At 45.1% G+C, this 7,500-nt stretch overlaps 1 non-coding gene across 1 annotated transcript; it reads right to left on the reverse strand.

The window, feature by feature from the left end:
* Window positions 1–3,188: 3,188 nt before the first annotated feature.
* Window positions 3,189–3,262, reverse strand: trnan-guu. The gene has a single exon. It is a non-coding gene; the product is annotated as a tRNA-Asn (tRNA).
* Window positions 3,263–7,500: the final 4,238 nt, after the last annotated feature.

A 7,500-nucleotide genomic window follows, 5' to 3' on the forward strand; every position in this document is an offset into this window, starting at 1 on the left:
AAGGCAAACGAACGATAGAATTGCCTCGGAATGATGAAATGATGAAGGGAGCGACTGGGGAGCGAGACAGAGAGAAAAAACATGATATCATACAATCATGCAGTCATTTTAACCAGCGTGATTGAAAGGGGCAAGAATCCGTCATCTGGGAATAGAGGTGAAGAGAGCTGTGTCTGTCTGTGTGTGTGTGTGTGTGTGTGTGTGTGTGTGTGTGTGTGTGCATACGTGTGCCCGTGTGTGTGTGTGTGTGTGTGTGACTCTGTCTCTGTGTGTGTGACTCTATGTCTGTGTGAGTGTGACTCTGTGTGTGTGTGTGTGTGTGTGTGTGTGTGTGTGCATACGTGTGCATACGTGTGCCCGTGTGTGTGTGTGTGTGTGTGTGACTCTGTCTCTGTGTGTGTGACTCTATGTCTGTGTGAGTGTGACTCTGTGTGTGTGTGTGTGTGTGTGTGTTGGGGGAGTGGGCTGCCTGCCTCTGCTGCCTGTTCTGTTTGTATTGCCCCCCACCCCCCCACACACACACCCCAAAGAATACACACAGCTCAATGTGGGGGCCGTGGCCATGGCGATTAGAATGTCAAGATAAAGCGCAGACACATGGCAGCCATCAGACCGCCACTGAATGAGGAATGAAGACACTGGGAGAACAATGGTGCTGAGATACACACACACACACACACACACACACACACACACACGGGCACACGTATGCACACACACACACACACAGACATAGAGTCACACACACACACACACACACACACACACACACACACACACACACACACACACAGACATAGAGTCACACACACACACACACACACACACACACACACACACACGGGCACACGTATGCACACACACACACACACAGACATAGAGTCACACACACACACACACACACACACACACGGGCACACGTATGCACACACACGCACACACAGACATAGAGTCACACACACACACACACACACACGGGCACACGTATGCACACACACACACACACACAGAGTGAGAGACGCAGACACACACATATACAGTACAGAGAGAGAGAGAGAGAGAGAGAGAGAGAGAGAGAGAGAGAGAGAGAGAGATAGAGAGAGAGAGAGAGAGATTTTTTTTTAAAAGCTCTAAATTCTTCAGAACTAAAACAATTCATTAGATCCTACAACTCAAAATGTTTTGAGATTAGCAAAACTGGTGTTAATGAAGCCACAAAAGAACTAAACAAAATATTTCTGAAAGCAGCAAATGTAGCTGGCATGAAGAAGTCTAACAAAAATCGAGCAAAGAACAAAACTGAAGAAAAATGGTTTGACAAGGAATGTAAACTCAGGACTAGATTGAGGCATATTTCCAATCAAAAGCACCACCAGCCTGAAAATACAAATCTTAGAAAGAACTACCACGAAACTCTTAAACACTATAAAATGTTGCTGAGAAAGAAAAAACAGAATGACACCAACACAACTCTCAGCAAAATCGAAGCATCTATACAAAATAATCAATTTTGGAAGATGTGGAATGGTCTGAGCAAAACAAAACCACAGAACTCAAAATGGTAAAATCTGGAAAAAGCACTATGAAAATTTGTATGCAGACATCCAACCTCAAGATCTACATTTGAATTATGAAAAAAACATGGAAAAATTACAATCCCTTGAAAAGACAATTAAAGACAACCAAAACCCCCTTGACTTCCCAATTACACAATTCGAACTTGAATCCAAAATTAAAAAAACTCAAAACAAAAAAAATCCTGCGGCCCTGATCACATCAGAGGAGAAATGTTTAAACACAGCACCCCTGAACTGCAAAGGGCTATACTCAAATTGTTCAATCTCACTGTAACTTCTGGCTATTTTCCTGACATCTGGAGCCAAGGGTACATTACACTCATCTACAAAACTGGAGATAAATTGGACCCCAATAATTTTAGAGGCATCTGTGTGAACAGTAGTCTGGGGAAGGTGTTTAGCAGCATTATCAACGAAAGAATAGTAGCCTTCCTTAAGGAGCACGATGTCCTCAGCAAAAGTCAAATTGGATTTCTTCCAAATTACCGCACTACGGACCACATTTACACCCTACACACCCTAATAAATAAACATGTAAACCAAACACAAAAAGGAAAAATATTTGCTTGTTTTGTTGATTTCAAAAAAGCATTTGATTCAATCTGGCATGAAGGACTATTTTATAAACTTTTACAAAGCGGTGTAGGGGGTAAAGTTTACCAATTAGTTAAGGAAATGTACTCTGAAAACAGAAATGCTGTGAAAATTGGCGACAAAATTACAGAATACTTCACTCAAAAAAGAGGGGTGGGGCAGGGCTGTAGCATCAGTCCAACACTGTTCAATATTTACATCAATGAGTTAGCGGTGCAGTTGGAACAGTCTACAGCTCCTGGCCTTACCCTAAAAGAAAAAGAAATTAAATTCCTCCTCTATGCAGACGACCTGGTGCTGATATCTCCCACTGCACAGGGACTACAGCAGCACCTGGACCTGCTAGAGAAATACTGTCAGCACTGGGCCCTGACAGTAAATCTAAAAAAGACAAACATTATGATATTCCAAAAGAAGCCCAGATGTCAGGAACACAGATACCCATTCAATCTAGGCAGCACCGCCCTAGATCACACGATGCAGTACACTTACCTCGGCTTGATCATAACTGCATCGGGGAGCTTTAGCATGGCAGTGAATGCTCTAAAAGAAAAGGCTCACAGAGCGCTATATGCAATAAAAAGAAACTTCTGGAACATAAACATACCAATTAAAGTTTGGTGCAAAATATTCGACTGTGTTATCCAGCCTATTGCGCTATATGGAAGTGAGGTATGGGGTCCACTCAGTGTGCACAGCTACACTAGATGGGACAAGTATAGTATAAGTACATATACTCTTTTGATCCCGTGAGGGAAATTTGGTCTCTGCATTTATCCCAATCGGTGAATTAGTGAAACACACTCAGCACACAGTGAACACACAGTGAGGTTAAGCACACACAAATCCCGGCGCAGTGAGCTGCCTGCATCAACAGCGGCGCTCGGGGAGCAGTGAGGGGTTAGGTGCCTTGCTCAAGGGCACTTCAGCCGCGCCTACTGGTCGGGGTTCGAACCGGCAACCCTCTGGTTACAGGTCCGAAGTGCTAACCAGTAGGCCACGGCTGCCCCAGGAGGACGTCCCTGGGTGGGCTCGAACCACCAACCTTTCGGTTAACAGCCAAACGCGCTAAGCGATTGCGCCACAGAGACTGCAAAAAAGACAAGCATCCTGTAGAATTCCTACATGCAGAATTCTGTCGATTCATTCTCAGCCAAGCTCTGCTTTTAGACTAAATCTCAACCAGATTATCCAGAAATCTAAAGAAAAATATTTGGAACATTGGCATAATGAAACAAAAAAACAAAACAAACTAGAATGTTATCGGTCCATAAAATCTAAATATGAATTAGAAGAATATCTCTCTACTGTCAGAGATATAAAGCAGAGACAGATCTTGACCAAATACAGACTCAGTGACCACAGCCTAGCCATAGAAAAAGGCAGACTAAGAAAGTCATGGTTGCCAAGAGAGCAAAGAGTCTGTGGTCACTGTACGACAGGTGAGGTTGAGACGGAGGTGCACTTTCTTCTTCAATGTAAGAAATATGAATTTATTAGAGATACCTACTTCGATAAATTTACCAACCTAATCCCGGAGTTCCGAAACCTGGGAGAACAGGAAGTACTGCCTGTCTTAATTGGACAGCAAGGACAGACAGCAGCTCTTGCTGCTAAATATGTCACTGAATGCCATAGAGCGAGGGACAGTGATTAGACACTATACACAATATACACATGAAATACCTACCATTTTCAGCATAAACACACACACACACACACACACACACACACACACACACACACACACACACACGCACACGTTTACATGTATAAATGTCTTATCTATCGTATGTTCTGTATTGTATTGTTTGATGTCCTGCTTTGGCAATGCAAAGAAATATTTGTCATGCCAATAAAGCTACCTTGAATTGAATTGAATTGGGAGAGAGAGTCACACACACACACAAAGACACACACACACACACACACACACACACACACGGGCACACGTATACACACACACGCAGAGTGAGAGACGCAGACACACATATACAGTACAGAGAGAGAGAGAGAGAAAGAGAGAGAGAGAGAGAGAGAGAGAGAGAGTCACACACACACACAAAGACGCAGACACACGCACACACACACGCACGCACGCACGCGCGCACGCACACACACACACACACACACACACACACACACACACACATACACACACACACACACACGCACGCACACACACACACACACACACACACACACACGCACGCACGCACGCACGCACGCACCCGCGCAAAGTTTAATTCGGTATTTTGCACGTTTATTTTTTAAACAATGCGCCCAGGGCTGTGGCAATTAACAACCTAGGGAGGGGCCTGGCGCATTGTCTAAAACTTGTCTCTATTGTACACCTGGTCAGAAGTCTATGGCGAGTTGTTTATATGTTATTTTAAGAGCGCATTGTCAACAGTCATATTGGCAGGTGCACACACCATCCTTCTATCATTCATGAACGCACACCAGCGCATGTCCATGCAAAACATTACAAATTGCACGATTACAATGGGAAACATAATTAGAATAAAGATATTACGAAATACTGTACATCTCATGATGAGTAGTTATTCAGCATCATTTGCAAATTGGTAATGACGGTTAAAAGTGATTAGAGGAGAGTCGAGAGACACGTATGGAGCACAGCTGAAGACGCACTGTCACGAGATATAAGCAGCTGTTTTCGGTGGTAACCCATTGTCAGTCAATAGTGAAAGTAACTGCATATAACTGTCTTGTCATTGACAATGATAATAGACGAGTGCAAATGCGTGAAGACTATGCTAGGTTTTAGTAAAGCATGGTTTAAGAATGACTATTCCATACGGTCTCGCAAGCAGCCTCCTTCAAATGCGCCGTTGAATGCCAAAATACCGATGCATTTATTTGACATATCGCGCTTTGCGCCGTTAAAGGGAATGACAGATGTCATTCTCATTGGTTTAAAATGATGTTACGCCCCAAACACACCCATATGACACACCCACACCCAAACATAGGAACACCTTGTTGCGCCATGCGCTCCACGTTTGATAACGAAACCTCTCCCAATGTGAACTGGACATCCTACTAAATTTGAATAAACTTTTGACGAGTGACGATGAGCTTTAGAATGTCATGATAGGGCCCTATGACTATTATGATTCTCTCTCTCTCTCTTTCTCTCACACACACACAAATACACACACATTTCTATAAGTAAAGCGCAATCTCATTCCTGAGTATTCCCTTCCCTGAGAACAGTGTGTTCGCCCTTGTAGTGAAAAGAGAAAACAACTAGCACAGAAGAGTCCCTACAGATATATAAACAACTAGCACAGAAGAGTCCCTACAGATAAACAACCAGCACAGAAGAGTCCCTACAGATATATAAACAACCAGCACAGAAGAGTCCCTACAGATATATAAACAACTAGCACAGAAGAGTCCCTACAGATAAACAACCAGCACAGAAGAGTCCCTACAGATAAACAACCAGCACAGAAGAGTCCCTACAGATATATAAACAACCAGCACAGAAGAGTCCCTACAGATATACAAACAACTAGCACAGAAGAGTCCCTAAATACATAGTCTCCCACAGGAATTCTCCCACAACTATTTGATTTGATTTGATTTGATTTGATTTGACGTCGTTTTATGTGGCTTTATGCAGCGCGTGAGCACCTTTGTCAGGGTCATCATCAGTGGCGCTCCTTCTGCCGTGTTCTCAGCGGCGGCTCGCTCATTCTGCAGATAAGAGTCCGCCGCGTCTGAGCGCCCCAGCAGGACGCCAGGGGTGCGGTGGGGAACGTGATGTAATTAGCTTGCTTATTTGTGTCTTCTGTTGTGCTTGGGGAGGGATCCTCTTTGAGCGGACATCACCATGCCGACCTAGGTTGTGGAGCTGAAGCATTTAATGGGTGTGTGTGTGTGTGTGTGTGTGTGTGTGTGTGTGTGTGTGTGGAGTGTGTCTGTGTGTGTCTGTGTGTGTGTGTGTGTGTGTGTGTGTGTGTGTGTGTGGAGTGTGTCTGTGTGTGTGTGTGTGTGTGTAGTGTGTCTGTGTGTGTGTGTGTGTGTGTGTGTGTGTGTGTGTGTGTGTGTGTGTGTGTGTTGTGTGTGTGTGTGTGTGTGTGTGTGTGTGGAGTGTCTGTGTGTGTTGTGTGTGTATGGAGTGTGTCTGTGTGTGTTGTGTGTGTGTGTGTGTGTGTGTGTGTGTGTGTGTGTGTGTGTGTGTGTGTGTGTGTGGAGTGTGTGTGTGTGTGTGTGTGTGGGGGGGGGGGACAGACAGATAGGATCAAGATATGCATTGAAAATGTATTTTCAGTAGTTCAGTATGTATGTTCAGAGTGTGTGTGTGAGTGTGCATTGTGAGGGGAAGGTGTGTGTGGTGTGTGTGGTGTGTGTGTGGTGTGTGTGGTGTGTGTGTGTGTGTGTGTGTGTGTGTGTGTGTGTGTGTGTGTGTGTGCACGCCAGTCAGACTTTTAGCAGCAGCAGCTCTCTGTGTGTCTGTGTGTAAGAGGAGGAGAGGAGGAGAAAAGGATGAGAGGAGAAGAAGAGAGGAGAAGAGGAGAGGAGAGGGAGAGGAGGAGAGAGGAGGAGGAAAGGAGGAGAGAAGAGGAGTAGATAAGGAGAAGAAGAGGAGAGTAGGAACATTCCTGGCGCTGACAGGCTCGTGTAAACACGGGGTCTCAAATCTGCTCAGGAGGGACGATTAAGCCGTCAGCGGTCCATCTGACAGCCCCGCGCCGCGCTACGCTACGCTACGCCAACATCCACATCACCACGGCAGCCCCCACCGCCGCCACGGCAACCCAGGGAAGCCAGCAGATGACGGGCTGAGGGGCTGTCAGACTGCTCATTTAACTTGTCTTCAGAAATGCCGCAGAGAGAGAGAGAGGGACAGAGAGAGAGGGATAGAGAGAGAGAGAGAGAGAGAGGAGAGAGGGACAGAGAGAGAGAGAGAGAGAAAGAGAAGGAGAGGGACAGAGAGAGAGAGAGAGAGAGAGAGAGAGAGAGAGAGAGAGAGAGAGAGAGGGAGAGGGAGGGAGAGGGAGAGAGAGAGTTGGAGAGGGAGAAAGCTACTACAGCCACTGACAAAAGTATTGTCACCCCTTTAGAAATTTTGGTTTTTAAGCAAAATACAGAAAACAAACCAGGACCATTTCAATAGCTCAAGGCAACTGAAACAACAATTGGCTTCCCCAAATTCAACACAAAATATCACCAAAATGCTGCGGAAGTGAACACTGTCAAACGGACACAGTCAGAAGTCTTGGCACCCTTCACAAAAAGTGTTTAAAATCCAGTGCTAAGGTTATGGGTAGTCAGACTTCAGCTGTGGTAGCATTCC

This window comes from Alosa sapidissima, chromosome 16 (assembly GCF_018492685.1).
Source record: "Alosa sapidissima isolate fAloSap1 chromosome 16, fAloSap1.pri, whole genome shotgun sequence".
NCBI lineage: Eukaryota > Metazoa > Chordata > Actinopteri > Clupeiformes > Clupeidae > Alosa > Alosa sapidissima.